Source organism: Prionailurus bengalensis, chromosome A3 (genome assembly GCF_016509475.1).
Source record: "Prionailurus bengalensis isolate Pbe53 chromosome A3, Fcat_Pben_1.1_paternal_pri, whole genome shotgun sequence".
Taxonomy (NCBI): domain Eukaryota; kingdom Metazoa; phylum Chordata; class Mammalia; order Carnivora; family Felidae; genus Prionailurus; species Prionailurus bengalensis.
Window position 1 is genome coordinate 122,827,944 of NC_057354.1, and position 19,653 is coordinate 122,847,596.

Genomic DNA, 19,653 nt, shown 5'->3' on the forward strand with positions numbered 1-19,653 from the left:
GGCGCCTGGGTGGCTCAGTCGGTTAAGCATCCGACTTCAGCTCAGGTCACGATCTCATGGTCCGTGAGTTCGAGCCCCGCGTCCGGCTCTGGGCTGATGGCTCAGAGCCTGGAGCCTGCTTCCGGTTCTGTGTCTCCCTCTCTCTCTGCCCCTCCCCCGTTCATGCTCTGTCTCTCTCTGTCTCAAAAATAAATAAAAAACGTTAAAAGAATTTTTAAAAAAGTCAGACAACATTATAAATATTAACAGTGGGACATATCCAGATAGTGTTGGAGAAAATTCTCCATGGGTATAGAATCCTGGGTGGACATGGTTGAGGATAACATTGTATATTGGCCTCATCCTGGTGTCCGGAGTCCTCTTGATATAGCCTTCATTATATGCTATATGGGTTTAAATGGAAGGATTTGGCTCCTAGTTCTGTCAGTCAGATTATTCAGAGTGGCTGGCAGTGGCATGTTCATGGGAAAATTGACCACATGCTAAGATGATACAGGAAAGAGCGGTAGATGTTTCAGGAGGTATTTCTCTGTCTTCCTCATGTTTCTTCTGCATGTCTTGGAAGAGAAGAATGACATTGTCTGTAGTTTTGGATTCTCTTTTCAAGAATGCACACTGAAAAAGCTTGGAAGATGGAGATAATGCTTCCCTCCAGAGCACAGGACAGGCATGCTTACTGCCCAGTACAGAAGACTTAGGTTTGCTGTGACATTACCTGCAGTGCATGGAGGTCTCATGTGGCTCTCTTTGTGTTGCCTAAAGGATAGGAGCTTAGATAACCAATGCGCGAGCACATACACACACATACACACACACACACACTCTGATACTCTGGCTACTGCTACTGCTCTCTCATCTCTGTCTCTCATCTCTGAACCAAGAGTTTTGTATCAGCATCCATGAGATGGTGTAAACTAACTTACTAGCTAGCTTGGAGCAGGATAGCATTTCAGACCCTTTACAGTTCTTGGGAAATAGGATTTTAGGATTTTTTTCTACATCCCTTTTGATCAGTCTTTTCCCCATTCCTTTCTGGAACTGAGACCCACAAGAATTTGAATAACAGGGCCAAGGTTTCACAACTAATTGGTAACAAACCAGACACTAAAATCTGGATTTCATGACCCTTTTGTCCTGTACATCTTTCAGTAAGGGTTGTAAATCTAAATAGGTCCTGGAAACACCTATGCTGTGCAACAGTTAAAACTTTTAATAACTTCTGTGCAACTTACCTGCTGGTTGAAAGCCCTCTGTATGTGAATAGTCTCTAAAACTGTACAATTAATTAAATGTGAATTTAATAGAGACTTTGGTAAGGTACTTACATATTTAAAGAAAAACACCTTTAAAGAAAAAGATGAGACACTACACTAAAACTCATGATTTAAGTAAAAAGCAACATCCTGATTAAAACCAAGTTTGGGTTACAGTACAGAAGTCAAGTGACAAATGGTGTAGCTAAATCTTTGCTAGTGTTCATTTGTTCTTTTGGTAAATTTGCACAGGCTTCATAAGTGGTTACTAAAATGTTTATGCATTCAGTATGAATAATCTCAAGGCTTCTCAGAGAATTTCCCTAAATTCTGTGTTGTTATAAGGCTTCACTTTCTAATGAAAGTCAGAAATATATCTGCATGTAACTAGTAAGAGAATCGATTAAGAGGTAAAGCTGACTAGAAACATCTTCAGTGATATCTGAGACTGTATAGTGACAAACTCTTATCAGAATAGAAAGGGCACCAGAGATAAGGGACCAGGTCCCCATCTTTCCACTCTCTCCCCATTCTGACACACACCCTGTGGGTGTCAGAGTTTTTGCTTAGTTTGTTTTGTGGTTTTCTTGTTGGTTTTCTCTTCAGAGTCTTTATTCACTCGTGTGACAGTTCTTCAGTAAAAGACAAGGATCTTCCTAACACCCACTCCATCCCCCCCCCCTCAGATTTTACTATTCAGGTTTGCTGATACCTGATATTGTGCCTTTTATAGTTTATGCAAATGGAAGCCTTGTCTCTATAAAATCCAAATGCATATCCTTATCCTCCAGGAAAATTGCAGTTTCTCCATCTGTGGTTGTTCTAAGTTTATTGTTTTTTAATCAACTATATTTGAATAACTGTCTCTGTTTCTAATTTGATAATATGCACATTTATATGATGCTACAATGTAAAGATTTCCTTTAAGTTAATTTGAGGGGCTAAGCTCTCTGCTGCTCTTGGTCCTCGAGTTTACTGCTGGCACTGGGGTCAGGTAATCATGGAGAATTTACTTCAGTTTGCGTGTGACCACTGGTTCATATACTCTCCACTAAGGGATTTGTCTTTGGATGTTATGGAGATAGAAAAAATGATGAAAAGCTAACTGCCTTCTGGAACAAGAGTATGCTATTTTTCAAGTAATTGAAACCCAAATGAAGAAGAAAGTAAAGACTATGGCTTAATTACAGAATATTCACATTTTGTGAGTTTTGGCTAAGTGTCCAACTTCGGCTTAGGTCATGACTTCATGGTCTGTGAGTTCAAGCCCCATATGGGGCTCTGTGTTGACAGCTCAGAGTCAGGAGCCTACTTTGGATTCTGTGTCTCCCTCCCTCTGCCCCTCCCTGGTTTGCCCTCTGTTGCTCTCTCGAAAACAAATAAACATTAAACATTCTTTTAAAAAATTAGTTAAAAATAATTCATTTTGAGCTATTGCCTAATAAGGATTTAGGATCTTAGATTTCTCTTTCTCTGTCTCTTTATGTGTATACAGACACCACACACACCCCTTTCCCTTCCTCCCTCAGCTCTTAGAACTTGGAAATTGCTTCTCCCCCACTTAGTAAAGGAGTCTGGACACTTACTTTCTGGAGATATTAAACCAAAAGAAGTGACTGAGGCACCAAACACATGTGAAGGTTGAGAGACAACACACAAATAAGGGAATTAAGTAAAAGCCTATACCAAATAATGAGCCTGGTTGACATCTGTTGAGGGGGGGCCTTATTCTACCTATCATATTTACATTTTGAATTTGGGAATCTCCATTAATGGAAAGATCAGCTAATGGCATTTACTAATAAAACTTATGATCAGACTGAAATGATACTGGTTAAAACCACATTCCCCTGGAAAAAAATTACTTACCTGGTTTTGTACTAGACTATTGAATTAAAATATTTAAACATATTTAATATGTCAACATGTTCGTTATACTGGGGACATATGGAAATGACAAAAATATTTATTGAGGAAGGCTTCGCTTGATTCAAGATAAGAAATCTGCTTTAGCTACACAATTATGGAGTGTGCTCTATGTGTATGTTTGATATACAGTACAGTTAGCAGAACACAGATATCATAGATATACATTAGAGTCTGGAACCAGACTGGCTGAAATCAAATCCTTGCTCTACCATTTATCTGGCAATTTCTCTCTCACTAAGTTTCCCCAGTAGGGAATCTGGGGAATAGCATCTGTCTCACAGTATTACTGTCTCACAGTATTACTATAAGAATTAGTTAGGGGTACCTGGGTGGCTCAGTAGGTTAAGCATCCAACTCTTGGTTTTGACTCGGGTCATAATCTCATGGTTTCATGAGTTTGAGCCCCACATTGGGCTCTGTGCTGATGGCACAGAGCCTATTTAGGATTCACTTTCTCCCTCTGTCTCTCTCTGTCTCTCTCTCTTTCTCTTTCTCTCTCTCCCTCTCCGCCCCTCCTCTGCTCACGCTGTCTCTGTCTCTCTCAAAAATAAACTTAAAAAAATAAAGAATTAGTTAAAATATACAAAGCAGTAAGACAGTGATTGGTACATAAAAAATGTTCAGTAGAGGTTAACTGTATTTCTATTAATGAATGTATAAAGAATTATAAAGATACAGTAGATTCTGGGGCATCTGGGTGGCTCAGTTAGCTAAGCAAACAACTCTTGATTTTGGCTCAGGTCATGTTCTCACAATTGGTGGGATCTAGCCCTATGCTGGGCTCTGTGCCAACAGTGTGGATATTGGGATTCTCTCATATTCCCTCTCTCTGCTCCTCCCCCTTCTCAAAATAAATAAACATTTAAAAAAAGATACAGTGTATTCTGAAATACATTTTGGTCACTACAAGAATTTATTGAAAACCACAACCCATGTGTAAACTATTAAAATATTTTCTCTTTTATCCCTGTCTGGATTTATCTTCCTAGACCCGGTGACTGCCTCATCATGCCTGATGATGTCTCTTCTTATGTGAGGTCTAAGATGTACTAAAATGTCTGTTTCTTATTTCAGGACTCTATTAATAAACCTTAGTTTATGTGTGTTTTCTCAGCATATGAGCAGCAGTGATGTAGGTTAAATTCATAGCCTTTAGAGTTAGGTGACCTGGGTTTAACCTCTTATAAGCTCTGTGACCATGGACATATTCTTTAAACTTTTAAATCTAGTCTTCTGACCTGAAAAATGGAATTATAATAGTACCCAACTCATAGTTTTGATGGGAAGATTAAATAAAAAGGTACATTTAAAGCCCTCTGCACAGACCTACCTGGTTCAGCCAGCTGAGAAAATGACCTTGGTTAGCCTTAAGAGACCAATTCAGTATAACTGATTACCTGGTGATTAATGATTCTTTGGGAGGGGACAGAAATATTGACAGACATTTAATATTTAAACTGTAAGTTTGTAGAAAAGTAAGAGGGGAGGTTAAAAATTATTGGAAACTGCATGTGCCAAGAGTTAACCAAAAACATGGACTAAGTTGTCCAATGTGTCAGGAGCCTGGGTATAGGCTAAAGCTTCAAATAATGGCTGAGTTCAAGGGGTAGCCAAAGGAGTAGAATATAATATCTCTGTGTGTCTGCTTATTATAGTATTTGTTTCTAACAAAAACAGTATTGTAAGGAGGAGGAAGAATGAATACTATTATCTGCCTTTCCTTTTTGAAGAATTACTTACCTGATATAATGATACAAAAAATGCGGTCTGTTTGGAAGCTAAAACTTGATTTGTTTGGGGGAATATAGATAGATTTTTCAGTCAAGGCAAAAATAATGACCACATTTAGGTTTATTATAAGCAAGGATGAAGGCAAAGATTGTAGATATAGTAGCATTTTTCTTTGTCATTGTTTTCTTTACTTCTGGTAGCTCCAGGCTCAGGACCATGCAGGATCTTCCCCCTTCCCCATCAGGATCTAATTGTCCCAGATGATTTTCTTTTGACTAAGTCTTTTCCCTCTCAAAACTCTACCCAAGGTCATATAGCTAGCTGTCATAAAGGATAAGATCTAATAAATTATTTTGCCATAAAATATGAGTGATCAATAACTTCAGAGCTATGACCACAAGTTCCCCCTACATGCAAGCATAGCAGATCTTATCTTTTATTCATAACTTTAATTAATGATATTATTAATGATAATATGACATAAGAGTTCCATATTGCAAGGGAAATCTCTAGAGATAGTCTACCTGGGCCAGTTTCACCACTGTTCTGAGCAGGGGAGTCCAGCCTGCAGTTATAATGTGGCTTCCCTGCCACATATCCTGTCACAAAATCTCTGGTTTGCAGAATTTTAAGGACCAAAAATGAAAGGCCAACTACCATCTCTTGGTTCTCAGAGCGCTAATTGCATTATTTTGTTCAGAAATGGTGTTCAAGCAAGCATAAGAGCTAAATATTTGGACTTCAGTAGACAGTTTTCTCTTGTTTTGAGTACTGGTCAGCACCAGAGACAGCAGTCTCTGAGCACCAATGGGGATGCAAAGATTTCTGTTGTACAAATGAAGCATTTATCATCTTCAAGTCACTCTATTTTAAATGGTTATTGACATAAACCAATTTTCCTTAAAAGACATAAAAACCAAGAAATATAGGGGTAGTTTATGCATGATTCCAAGACTGTTGCATAAATCATGAACTGTCTGGCACTATTTCTTTACAACAGTAACTGAATTTTACCATTGACAATAGATACCTGCCTGCTTCTTTCAAGCCATTTTAATTTTGGTATTTCTTCGTAGGGTATTGATAATTAATTGCATCAACTCTACTACTTTAATAAAACTGGTCATCCACAAAGCAAATATGTATTGCTTAATTTTCAGTTTGAGAGTTGATAACCACTGAAAATTAATCATCCATAGAAAGGGAACTAAGCAGCACTTCTAATCTCTGAAAAGATTGCCAGTCTATTAGAGTTATGTGCTATAATCAATTCACATATAACTGTATAATTTATAAGCTCCAAATTAGATCAGCTATCTATTAGACCTAATAAAAATGGAAATATATTAATCAGATTAGAAAAATAAAAAAAAAAGAAAATTAGCAAGGAACCGGATGTGATACTCCTAGAAGAAAGAACAATAACACCTTTTGGTGTGAATCTGAATGGGTTAAACTGGTTTACCTTGTGTACAGCAATATGCTTTTATTGATAGTTCACTATAGTTGATATAAAAATTGTTTAGAAGAAGGCTCTTGGAAATTATATGGAAGCTAATAATGCATGAACAAAAGTTCTTTATGTCAGCTGTTAATTCCAAGAAGACATAACATTTATCAAGCACTTACTACATTCCAGGTGTGGGGGTGGGCCTACAGGACACAGACATACGTTTTGAGATTAATAGTCTTGTTGAGCTCACTTTATAAGTTACAGACATCATTATTTTCCAGTTTCTAGGTATCCAGGTCAAAGATACACTGATTAAATTTGTACTGATGTCTCAAAATTACGAATATTTTACATTTGGTAAAGTTTTAATGCTAATTATGAAATCTAGTTTCACTTTTATGCCATGTTCCTTCCTTTCCTCATTTTGTCCCTTTACTCACCAGCTTAGATTGGACCAGACTCCTACTGAACTATACTGGCCTTGTTTATAGATGATATGATTGCTTATGCAGAAAATCCTAAAGATTCTACCAAAAAAGCTATTAAAGGGGGTGCCTGGGTGGCTCAGTCAGTTAGGTGTCCAACTCTTGATTTCAGTTCGGGTCGTGATCTCATGTTTGGTGAGATTAGTGCAGTGTTGGGCTCCATGATGACAGCACAGAGCCTTCTTGGGGTTCTCTCTCTCTCTCTCTCTCTCTCTGCTCACTTGTGCACTCTCTCTCAATAAATAAAATAAAAAAGCTATTAGAACTAATGAAATAACAACCACTGGAACCAACAACCACAAACTAAAGGTAACTTAGAAAAGTAACAGTGGGAATGAAATCACTTCTGTAAAAATTATGTAAAGAATAACATTTTTATGGTTTTCAAACATTCCTAGTTTTCTTCCAAACTAAAACAACTTACAGTAATGTCTCTGCTATATAAGCAACTACTACTTACACATTAGAAACTTTACAGCATTTAGGGTAATAAAAGCACCCCAATGAATTTTTGTTAGTCACTTATTTGTTGGTTTTTTCTTTTGAAATGTGGATATCCTTCTTCATCTACTGTCAGAGGATACTGGGTATATGTCTACAAAATATGTTTGTATGTATGCATGCATGTATGTATGTATATGTATAACTTCTGTATAACTGTTATCATGGAATGAATTTTGTATACGACTGACGGATATACCACTTTTTAAGTTTTAATTTTAATTCTAGTTAGTTAACACAGTGTTATATTAGTTTCAGGTGTATGATATAGTGATTCCACACTTGCATACAACACCTGGTGTTGATCACAGCAAGTACACTCCTTAATCCCCATCACCTATTTAATCCATCCCTCCACTTCCCTCCCTCTGGTTAACCATCAGTTTGTTCTCTGTAGCTAAGAGTCTGTTTCTTGGTTTCTGTCTGTCTCTGTCTCTTTCCCCCACTTTGCTTATTTGTTTTGTCTCTTAAATTTCACAGATGAATGAAATCATGTGGTATTTGTATACCACTCATTTTAAATCTATACTGCAAAAGAGTACTGAACACCTGGACTTCAACATTATTTGAATACTCTGTATATAACATTCCTTTTTTGCATTTTTTCTTTGTTTATCTGATGTTATGAGTTTTCTCAATATTACAGTATCTAGTAATATTATGTTTATGTGGACTCTCTCTCTCTCTCTCTCTATATATATATATATATATATACACATTCATTTGAAGTTCATTTTACATTCTCTATTTTAAAGTAATTTTATTTTTAATTTTGATCATGTCTTATATGCAGCTACATTTGTTTGGAAATATTTTTTTTAAAGAATTCAGAATAACAATACATCTCTAGATCTATCCCAGATATTTAAAACTCAATAAATATTTTAAATTATCAATTTCCAGAAATAGAAAGACAAGGGACACTTCTCAACTCAATTTTTGAGGCCAGCATTCTCCTGAAAACATAAACAGATAAAAGCAGTATAAGAGAAAAAAATATAGAGAGTAACATACTTCATAAAACACAAGCAAAAATCCTCAGCAAAACATTGGCAAATCAAATTCAGCAATATATGAAAAAAAGGTACAATGACCAAATGGAGTTTATCCCATTAATTCAAGGTTGGTGCAACATTTGAAAGTCGATTGATGTTATTTACCATTTCAACAAATTAAAGGAAAAAACTCATATGATCTTCTCAATAGATACAGAAAAAGCACTTGAAAACTAAAAACATCCACGTAAAATAATACTCCCAGTAAACTAGAAACAGAAGGAAACTCCTTCAACCTGATAAAGGAATCTATAAAATCCCCTTAGCTAACCACTCACTTAACAGTCAAACTAAATGCTTTATTCCTAAGAGGGAAAAAACCAAGGATGTCTGCTCTCACCAATCCTAATAAACATTGTGCTGGTGTCCTAGCCAGTGTAAAAAGGTAAGAAAGGTAAATAAAAGTCATCCAGATTGTAAAGGGAGTAATGAAATTCTCTCTATAAGGTGATATGATTACTTACATAGAAAATCCTAAAACTTCTACAAAAAAGCTATTAGAACTAATAACTGACTTGAGCAAAGTTTCTGACTACTAAAATAATATTAAAGAAACCAATTATAATTCTGTATGCTAGTAATAAACAGCTTAAAATAAAAACTGAAAATGTATAAAAGTACCAAACATATGAAAAAGTTAGATATAAAAGTTGTAAAAATCTGTGCAAGTTCTGTATGTCAAAAACTACAAAATACTGATGAAAGAAGTCAAAGAAGTACTATATGCATGGATAATTATATTTTGTTAATGCCTTGGAAGATTCAATATTCCTAAAGTGTCAATTCTCCACAAACTAATATATAGATTTGAGGTAATCCTAATAAAAATCCCAGTGGGACATTTTGAAGAGATTGACAAACTAATTCTAAAATGAAATCAGTGTACATGGAAATGCAGCAGAGAATATTCAAAACAACTTTGAAAAAAATAATTTTGAAGGCATCGTACTACCCAATTTTAATGTTTACTATAGACAGTGTGGTGTTAGTGGTAAGTTAGACTCACAAATCAGTGAAATAGAATAAAAAGTCCAGGAAGAGATACACACGTATACATGAGCAACTAGCTTTTGGGATTGATTGAAGGCAATTCAATGTAGACATGGCAGTGTTTTAAGGAACTATTGATATTATAAGCAAAAATGGATCCTGACACTCACTTTCACACCAAATATGTAAATTCATACAAAATTAATTCTAGCCCTAAAGTAATAACTAAAATTATAAAACCTCTATAAGAAAATATAGGAGAAAAATCTTTGTAAACTTGGGTTAGATGCAAGGTGAGACACAAAGAACATAATAAATCAGGCTTCATTTACTATTTAAAAAAACAGTGCATGAAATTTCTGTTCTTCAAAACACAGTTATTAGGAAAATTAAAAGACAAGTATTGATTGGGAAAATATTTGCCAAACTTACATCTGCCAAATTTTTTCTATCCAGAATTTATAAAGAACATCCAAAACTCAATAATAAGAGAATGCAATAAAACATAATGGACAAAATATTTGAATAGGTACTCCATCAAAGATAATATACAAGTGACAAGATGGTGAATACAAATACTGAATATTCTTTGTCACTAGGGAAATTCATATTAAACCAAACAGATATAACTATAATTTGATTAAAATATCCAGGAAGATAAAACAAGAAACAAAACGAAATTCCAGCTGATATATGATGCCATACAATCCAGCCATCACACTCTTAAGTATTTACCAAAGATAAATAAAAACTTAGGTTCACACAGATATGCATATGTTTATGGTGGCTTTATTCATAATCAACTTCAACTGTCAATCACACAAATGTTCTTCAATTGTTAAATGGATAAACACACTGTGGTATATCCATACAAATGAATACTGATATATGCAACAAGAAGAACAAATCTCAAATAAACTACACTAAGTGCATAGTGCACTATATGACATATTCGGTGATTCTGTTTGTGTGATGTTCTACAAACCAGTGAGTGTGGATGTAAGACACTGAGAGGAAGGAAAGAGATGACTACACCCTATAAGAATTTTCTTGACTGGTAGAACTGATCTGTATCTTGATTTCAGTGGAGAATTATGAATCTATGATTATACATTTATCCACTCAAGCTGTACACTTTGAAGGCACTTGTGATGAGCACTGGGTATGTAAGTGATGACTAAATTCTACTGAAACAAATACTGCACTGTATGTTGTCCAACTAAAATTTAAATAAAAAAAAGAACTGTCTTGCTAAAATGAAATACAGAAAAAATAAATAAAATGAAACACATAACACAAGATACATAATATGTATAACATACATAATCAGGATAAACAAATGATAATTCCAAAAACAAATCACATGTTTTGAATTTTTTTTACAAATTAATAACTGAATTAAAATGCATTTTTTAGAGAATAAATGAATTAAATGTGTAGTATTTTCACAACAAAATGGGTTATTCAGATTTCCAAAAATTACTCTTTTAGAGTTTAGCAACAATGTGCCAAGGTTTAACTTAATTCCTATTTGTCCTGTCTCAAATTGAGCACTACTATTAAATACTCTTTAAATACACATAGACACACAGCCATTTCCTCTTTTACATTTACTCATGCTACCATAATGAGCTTCCACTACTCCATTTTCCTTAGCGCTGCTCTCTCTCACTTTACCCTGGACCTCTCAAATGTTCAGTGCAAAGAGATCATTTCAAGCTTCATCATAAGATACCTCAAGGCATTAAGTACTATTGACCATTTCATCCTACATAGAAAAAAGCATTTTTCATTTCTTGAGTTTTCCCATACTCTCTACTGATTCTCTTTTCAACTGGTTGGCTATTCCTCTGTTACTCTCTTTCACTGACTACTTTTGTGGGCAAGTTAAAATGCACTATTCTCCATTCTTACCCTTTTCTCAATGGATGCATTCTTCCTGGGTAAGCCCATCTCCTCCCATGATTTAAACAACTCTCAGTATACTGATGACTCCATAAACCATGGTTTGCCCCCCCCCCCCATATCAGTATCTTGAATTGCAGACTTACATTACTTTAAACTCTCTCATTATCATCCTGCAGCTCAGTGAATGACTGCCATTTTTCTCTTCACTCAATGATGTCATCTCTGCAAACATGTTCATCAGTGTTTCTTGATCTCTAGTAATAGTCCAAAGGTCTTCTGCTTTCCCAAAAACTAAGGATGAAATTAGCCATTTAGCCATATTTTTTTGAAGAATGGATCCTTGGAAGTCACAATGTAATTTAATTAGTGTTGTGTCAGATATTCTTGAGCTACAGGAAAAGGGACCATTTATACTTGAAGTAAGATCTAGATGTCTCTTTCTCTTTCTTTCATTCTGTGTCCTGATATTTTTTTATTTCCATTGGCTGTTAAAGGGACTTGGATATGTCTCATGTTGGTTAGAAGGTACCACCATATTAATAATTTGGGATATGTGCTTTCATAAATTTAGACATTAGGGCACAGACCCTTTTATACTCTGACTTTGGCTCTTGTATTCTTTTTCTTTCTCTTTTCTCTGGGTCTTTTAACAACATTCAGTGGAGATTTGATACATACATACATACCCACACCCACACATACATACAATGGAATACTACTTGTGGATGAAGAAGAATGAAATCCTACCATTTGCAACAACATGGATGGAACTGGAGGGTATTATGCTAAGCAAAATAAGTCAGAGAAAGATATCTTATGATTTCACTCATGTGGAATTTGAGAAACACAAAAGATGAACATAGGGGAGAGGAAGGAAAAATAAGAAAGAAAAAAAAAACAGAGAGGGAGGCAAACCATAAGAGACTCAGGGTTACTGGAGGGGTGGCAGGTGGGGAGATGAGGTAAATGGGTAGTGGGCACTAAGGATGACACTTTTTGGGATGAGCACTGGGTGTCATATGTAAGAAATGAATCCCTGGGTTCTACTCCTGAAGCCAAGACTACACTGTATGTTAACTAACATGAATTTAAATGAAAAAAAAAAAAAAGAACACGAAATCTATAGTACAAAAATCTAAGCATTTGGGCATCAGGAGAGAGAGAGAGATGCTCAAATAGATTATTATATTAATGGCAAAAGAGATTCATTTGTGGAGTTGGAATATGCTTCTCTGTGACTTTAACTAGAAAACTAGGGGAGGTGTTCAAATGCATAAGGTTTTGGTTTGGGGACTGACAATGGGGAGTAACAGGTGAAAATAGGCTAGTTGCCCTACCTTCTGTTTTATTTAGCTTATGCTGAACTATTTCCCACCTCAATTAACATTTTCATTCCCCTTAATGAAAACTGGTAAGTTCTAAAACTATATAAAAATACACGTAATAAAATATCAACTACAAAAGTGACAGCCATCCAGAATAAAGAAATGTTAATATTTTATTGCATCTCCTTCAGACTTTATTTTTAAATAAAAGGCATACTGTGTAACATTGTGGAAGATGGTAAAGCCCTTTTTGTTCCCCATTGCAATGACGTTACTTTATCTTTTTACTAAGGATAAACAGTATCCCCAATATGATGTGCATCCTTCTTACACATGCTTTTAGTATTTTGTCACTTATAGATCCATAAGCAAAGCAATGCTTTGCATTATTTTAAAAATGTATATTAATGCTGTCATAGTGTATATATCATTCCAGAATATTGTTTTTACTTAGTATTATGTTTTTGAGATCTATTCATGTTCATATGCATTAACTTGTTTTATTGCTCTATGGCTTGTGTGAATGCACAATAATTTATTCATTCCCTTAACTAAGGACACTACTGTAATGGATATTTTCATGCATATTTTCTGTGGTGAATATGTACAAGAGTTTCTCCTGGGCATATATTTAAAATCAGCATTGCTGAGTCACAGATTATATATCTCAATATCCACAGATTGACAACTTGCCCTCTAAAATGTTTTACAATTTTCCCCCCTCACCAGGAATGAATAAGACTTTTAGTTTTCTTTGTCTTTGTCAAATCTTGGTGGTTTTTTTATTTTTTAAATTTAATTGATAGTAAATAACCCATAAATAATTTTCCTGATAATTAAAGAAGATGAATATTTCTTCATATGTTCATTGGTGTTTATTTTTTGGTGAACTGCCTATTTAATAACATAAACAATTATTATGGAAAACATATACTGAGATCTGTCCACATAGCTTAAATATCATGACTAAGAACTGAGGCCACCTGTGTCAGCATGTCTATATGATTTATTCCAGGAATTTATTGCCCAAGAAAATGAGTCTATAAAGCAATAAGTATTTTCACTATTTGCTTCAGGAAATTCTTGCACACCAATAGGTCTGGGCAAAGGGTTTGCTCATCTGGGCAAATGGTTGCCCTACAAGATATTAGGTTGCTCACCTGAGTAAACAACTAGCTTATCAAATAACATTTCATTTATCTTGACTCATTTCAAGATCATTGTCTCTTTATGTCCATCACAATTATGTCACAAACTTCTTTCAAAATCCAGCAGTTTTGCACCTTGAAAGAACTACCTTAAATCATTTGAAAGCAAACTCTAAAACCTATACATGTCCTTACTTGATATGCTTTCTCTGAGTCACCACTCTGACTCAGTCATGGTGTTCTCCTTTACCATAATAAGTCTGATAAATTTAGCTTTATTTTACCTACCTAAATTTAGATAAATCAAAAGGTTTATTGATGATCTTTTGGGGAGTCAACAATTGACAACATGGAAGTAGGAAAAATAGCATAATGATTTCTCCTCCCTGTGTATCTGTCACCCAACTTAAATAATAAGCAATCTTGTTTCATCTATATCCCTACCAACTTCCTTCTTCACGTCCAGATATTTTGAATTAATCTTTGACATATCATTTCAGCTCATTTGTTAGAGTGCATGTTTTCTTATTTAAAAATCAAATATATTGTGGACATTCATACTCTTGCTATTTTATGTACTGCAAATATCTTCAATTTTGTGGTTTGGCTTTTATTTGTGATTCAATAATGTTCAGGAGATATTTATTTTTTAATAATTTTAGAATGTATTTTATAAATATGGTTTTTAAATATATGTGGAAATTAGTATTGTGTATAGAATTAGGTAGATATCTAAGTTAATGGTTTTCCATATTGGAAATTAATGGTCCCTGCACTAGTTTTGAATACTTGTTTCCTTTGCCCATGATTTGTAATGATACCTTTGTCACTTACCAAGTTCCTATATATATATATATATATATATATATATATATATATATATATATATATATATTTTTTTTTTTTTTTAGAGCATGCATGAGCAGGGTAGGGGCAGAGGGAGAGGGAGAGAGACTCTTAATCAGGTTTCATACCCAGAACAGAGCCTCATATGGAGCTTAATCTCATGACTATGAGATCATGACCAAGTCAAAATCAAGAGATGCGTAAATGAGCCACACAGACACCCCTGTTTGAGTCTAAATCATATCTCAGTATTCAGTTCCATTGATCTGTCTATCCCCATATGAAAACTGTATGATTTCAATTAATACAACTTTATACTAACTCTAGATATTCACTATGGCATGCACCATCAACACATTTTTTTTAATCAGAAAAATTTTTGATGTTCTCTTTTAAATGTTTATTTATTTTGAAAGAGGGAGAGAGAGAGAGAGAAAGAGAGCTGGGAAGGGGCAGAGATAGTGGGAGAGACAGAATCCCAAGCAGTTGTCAGTGCAGAGCCCAACTCAGGGCTCAAACTCATGAACCTCTGAGATCATGACCTGAGCCTAAATCAAGAGTTGACTGCTTAACCAACTGAGCCACCCAGGCACCCCTGGATGTTCTTGAATCTAAACTTAACCATAGTTAATTTAACATAAGTTTATCTTGGGGTGATTGGGTGGCTCACTTGGTTAAGCATCCGACTTCAGGTCATGATCTCATGGCTTGTGAGTTTGAGCCCTGCCTTGGGCTCTGAGCTGACAGCTTAGAGCCTGGAGCCTGCTTTGGATTCTGTGTCTCCTTCTCTCTCTCTCCACCCCTCCCCCACTCGTGCTCTGTCTCTCTCTTCCCAAAAATAAATAAAAACATTAAAAATTTAAAAAAATAAGTTTATCTTAAGTCTTTTAAAATCCTGCTTGAGATTTTTACTTAAAATTATATTAATTTTATATATCTATTTCTGGGCAAATGATGCATATATGATGGTGAACATTCAAAACTATGCACACAATATCTCTTTATTCAAATTTTCTTTTATGCAGCATTAATTGCATTTTGTGCTTTTTTCTTTTTCAAGAAGTTTTTGTACATCTTTTCTCAACATTTAGCTGTAGGTGTTCTATAGATTTTCTAAAGCTTTTTACTTTAATATAGTTTTAAATTTGCCAAAAACATTGCAAAGAAAGTATAGACGGTTTGTATGTATCATACATTCAGTTTCATCTCTATTTAACATCTTACATTAGTATGGTACATTTGTCACAATTAATGAACCAATACTGATATATTATTATCAACTAAAATGTATATCATATTTAGATTTCCTTAGTTTTTGACGAATTTTCTTTTTCATTTCTAGGATCTCATCTAGGATACACATTGCATTTAGTTGATGTGTTTCCTTGGGCTCCTCTTGACTGATAGTGTCTTGGGCTTTCCTTGTTTTTGATAATATTGACAGTGTTGAGGAGGACTGATCAGACATTTTATAGGCAGTCATCAACTGAAATTGATCTATTGCGTTTCTTCATCATTAGGCTAGAATTATGGGTTTTGTGGGGAGGAAGATCACAGAGGTAAGGTGTCATTATTATTACAGCATTTCAAGGCCACATATTAGCAAAATGACATCACTGTTGATGTTGACCTTGATCACCTGCCTGATGTAGTACTTGTCCAGGATATCCTGTGTAAAGTTCTTCCTCTTTCCATACTGTAATCTTTTGAAGGTGGTCACTGCATGCAGCTCACACTAAAGGATAAGTGAGTTGTATTCTGCCTCCTTGAGGGAGGAATACCCAAATAAATTTATTTGGAATACTTCTGCATGGATGCTTTGTCTATTCTTACATATTTATTCATTTTTTTATTACTGAGGTATAATTAACATATGACATGATATTAGTTTCAGGTGAAAGGTTATCTCTATAAAATTAATTAAGCTTTTTCAATTGCTTTTCAAAAATCCCATACTATTATTAGGTTTTGTTTGCATAAGCAGCCATTTCTGGAAGATATAATTCAAATTTCTTTCTCTGGTTAATATTCTTCTTTGATTTCTATTTTAGTTCTATAATTTCTGCATCTATAGGCCATTGCAGTCTACAGTGATTTTCTTCTTGGTGGATATACTTTTAGAATACATAGTTTTTGTCTTTATCATCATTGATACTTTATATATTTTTTTCTTATATAGATACTGTTATAATAGCTTCCTATTTAGTAATATTTCCCTTTTTTTTTATTTTTCCATCCCTCTATATTGAACTTTTGGATTCATTTTCTTCTAAAGTTAATTATTGAAGTAGTTTATCCAAATGAAAAATATTTTTACTGTATGAAAATGGGTCAATAGATATATACTTCTTTTACATTTGTAAGATTGCTACTACATTAGAACTTTTTGAGACTTTATGTTTATACATTGGAACATCGTTAAAATTAGACTGTTTTTTACAACTGATGATTTTCTCTTATGTTCTGCCTTCTGGGGATTGCTTCTATTTTTATTGCATTTGTTTCTGCCTTTAATATTGATTGATTTTTATTATTCATTTTCCTTTTACTTGTCTGGAAAGCATAGATTTTATTTCTGTTTTAGTGCCTGACATTTGTTATATGATTGTTAAGTTCTTTGTATGTCTTACAGAGAAGGTAATAAAATAATAGAATGGTGTGAAAAAGGAGATTGTAAAAGCAAAATAAATAAATAAATAAATAAATAAATAAATAAATAAATAAATTGAGGTCCAAAGAAACTCCATTTCAGAATGAATAAATAAAAACCACAAGCAAAGAATAGACACAACTGAAATGTGAATCTATATTTTTAATAAAAAGAATGCAGAACACAAAGACAAAGGAGTCAAGGTGATTAGAAATAACAAAGAAGACAGAAATCTGTAATTAAATACACAGACAATTGATTTAAAAAAATAGAGAAAACAAATGCAAACAAAACAAAAAATAGAGTATTATTTCATGAAATGAATACAGAATTAAATATAGGCATAAGTGATATTGTTCTTATGTTCATAGAATACATTGTTTAAAGAGAAGATTAATATGATGAGAAATTAAGCACATAATTACAAGAGGACAAATTTCTACTAATAAGATATAATAATATCTATGTAATGGGGCAACTTCTCCAACATTGAAATTTAGGGAAGAACTTCCTAAGATCTGAAGAAAATAGATGTTAATCTACTGAAATGGGAGGGCAAAGCCCCAAGAAGTAGTAATATCATATGTGACTTGAATTGAGGAAGAAACATAGCATGTTTTAGGAACTAAAAAGAAATGCATTGTTATAAGATGCATTGTGCCTCCTCCAACCTTGAACCCCAAATTCCAATGTTGAAGACCTAATGCCCAGTACCTCAAAATGTGACTTATATTTGGAGGTAATTAAGTTAAAGTGAGGCCATTAGGTTAGGCCCTAATCTAATCTGATTGTTATCTTTACCTGAAAAGGAAATTTGGACTCAGGTATATCAGGGATATGTGTGCACAGAAGAAAAACTGTATGAAGACAGTGAGGAGACAGCCATGTGTAAGCCAGGGAGAGAAGTCCTAGGAGAAACCAAATCTACCAACACCTTAATCTTGGACTTCCATCCTCCAGAAATATAATGAAATAAATATCTGTTATTTAAGCCATCCAGTCTATGGTATTTTGTTGTTGCAGCCCTGGCAAGCTAATCCATGGGTGTAGCTAGAGTTGAGAAAGAGAGGAGAATGAAGCAAGATAAAATGGGCATAAAACCAAAGCTAGATCATGCAGGTTTTATAAATCATACAAAGGATAATCTTCTGTATTTTAAGTAGAATGGGAAGCAATTGAAGATTTTGAAGCAGTGCTGTGACACATTCAGCTTTGCATTTTGCTACAATGATTAGTCTAGTTGCTTCATGGAAAATGGCATGGAGAGAGGCCAGACTGGAGGGAAGGCTTTTCTGGTACTCCAGTGATGAGGTGAGGTTACTAGGGACTGAATGTTTGTGCCCCACTCCCAATTCATATGTTGAACCTCTAATCCCTAATGTGATGGTATTTGGATGTGGGGCCTTTGAAGAGTAATTAGATTATGATGGTGGAGCCCTCATCATAGGATTAATGGAGAAAGAGACATGGGAGAGCTTGCTTCCTCTCTCTCTTGATCATATTGAGGAGACAGCAGGAAGGTAGCTGTCTATAAAGTAGAAATATGGTCTTTACCAGAACCTAACTGGCTGGTACCTTGGCCTTGGACTTCCCAGTCTCCAGAACTATGAGAAATGAATGTCTGTTGTTTAAACAAATTCAGTCAGTATTATTTGTGAGAATAGCTTGAGTTGACTAAAATAAAGGTAGTCTACACTGTGCTTTCATATTCTAATCTGCTACTGTATCATGTATACTTAATACTTCATACTTATACATTTTCATAGAAGTGTCCCTGCTTTCATTATAGCACCTAAAACATTGCACAATAATTTAGTTGTTTACAAATATTTTATCTGCATTAAACACTGTGCTGTCTCATCATAGGAATGTTATCTGATTTATCTTGGTTTTTGGAGCAGCGCATGGCATCTTAAGGTACCCAACAAAGTCTTGTTGAATAAATAAATAGAAAATTAATGAATGAGTTACCTTTCCAGAAAATTCTACAATGTAACTATTGAATTTTTATTCTGAACTCTTCTTGATTCCATTGTCATCCTTGTAGTTTGCTGTTACAGTGTCCAGTGATAACCTATAGAAATGTAGAAACATCCATCTGACCTGCCATAGAGAAGTCAGAATTGTTAGCTTCTTTGATTCTTCATAAAACCCTTCTATATTTTGCATTGATGTATCCATTTAATGTGCTCTTTCTATCTCTCCAGGTACTATTAATCATGCATTTTCTTTCTTCTGGCTCTGCTTGGAAAGTTGGTCAGCGTCTTTGCTGATACCTTGTATTTGAGGCTTTGTACCATAGGTTGTGATTGATTTACCACTTGTGAGTATTTGCATTTCCTATTCATCCTTTGATGTTTCTTTGTTTTTCTTTGTAGC